We start from the raw sequence: 1,455 nt of genomic DNA on the forward strand, positions 1-1,455 counted from the left end.
CTCTCTCCCTCTCTGTGTTCGAATTCTCTTTATTTTCTCTCTACCTCATTCTTCTCTTCTTCTACTCACATAAAAGAATCTCTATACAGTGACATAGATGATTCCTCTTCTTTTCTGTTCTCCTCTTTTTCACATGAGCAGGAACGAGGATAAAGATATTCTTGTTGAAGCCAATCCTGAACCTGAAAGGACTCTGAAGAGGAAGCTAAGAGAAGCTAAAGCACAACTCTCTAGAGAGGACTTGACAGAAATTTTTGAAAAAGAAGAAGACATGGCAGCCAAAAATAACAACAATGCCAGCAATGCAAGGAAGATGCTTGGTGACTATGCTGCACCAACTTCCAACTTCTATGGAAGAAGCATCTCAATTCCTGCCATTGGAGCAAACAACTTTGAGCTTAAGCCTCAATTAGTTTCTCTAATGCAGCAGAACTGCAAGTTTCATGGACTTCCATCAGAAGATCCTCATCAGTTCTTATCTGAATTCTTACAGATCTGTGATACTATTAAGACCGATGCAGTTGATCCTGAGGTCTACAGACTTATGCTTTTCCCCTTTGATGTAAGAGACAGAGCTAGAACATGGTTAGACTCACAACCTAGAGAAAGCCCGAACTCTTGGGACAAGCTGGTCAATGCTTTCTTGACCAAATTCTTTCCACATCAAAAGATGAGTAAGCTCAGAGTGGATGTCCAAACCTTCAGACAGAAGGAAGGTGAATCCCTTTATGAAGGTTGGGAAAGATACAAGTAATTAAACAAAACCTGTCCTTCTGACATGTTTCCAAAATGGAGCATCATATGTATATTCTATAATGGTCTGTTTGAGTTATCCAAGATGTCATTGGACCACTCTGCTGGTGGATCTCTTCATCTGAAAATGCCTGTAGAAGCCCAGGAACTCATTGAAATGGTTGCAACAACCATTTCATGTACACTTCTATGAGAAATCCTGTGAATAATGGGGTGACTCAGAAGAAAAAAGTTCTTGAGATTGATACTCTGAATGCCATATTGGCTCAGAACAAAATATTGACTCAGCAAGTCAATATGATTTCTCAAAGTCTGACTGGATTCCAAGCTTAAGACACCTCCTCTAAAGGAGAAGCTTATGACCCCTGAGAATCCTACAATAGAAGAGGTGAATTACATGGGAGAACCCTATGGAAACACCTATAATCCTTCATAGAGGAATCACCCAAATTTCTCATGGAATGATCAATAGAAGCCTCATTAAGGCTTCAATAACAATAATGGTGGGAGAAACAGGTTTGGCAATAGCAAGCCTTTCCCATCATCTTCTCAGCAACAGACAGAGAATTCTGAGTAGAGCCTCTCTAGCTTAGCAAACATAGTCTCTGATCTATCTAAGGCCACTCTCAGTTTTATGACTGAGGCACGGTCCTCCATCAGAAATTTGGAGGCACAAGTGGGTCAGCTGAGTAAAAGAATTAT

The 1,455-nt window shown here is 40.3% G+C and overlaps 1 non-coding gene across 1 annotated transcript; it reads right to left on the minus strand.

Annotated features, from left to right (window-relative positions):
• Positions 1-676: 676 nt before the first annotated feature.
• Positions 677-780, minus strand: LOC130953706 (small nucleolar RNA R71). The gene has a single exon (XR_009075872.1). It is a non-coding gene; the product is annotated as a small nucleolar RNA R71 (small nucleolar RNA).
• Between the last annotated feature and the right edge of the window lie 675 nt (positions 781-1,455).

The sequence above is a fragment of the Arachis stenosperma genome, chromosome 1, assembly GCF_014773155.1.
Source record: "Arachis stenosperma cultivar V10309 chromosome 1, arast.V10309.gnm1.PFL2, whole genome shotgun sequence".
NCBI lineage: Eukaryota > Viridiplantae > Streptophyta > Magnoliopsida > Fabales > Fabaceae > Arachis > Arachis stenosperma.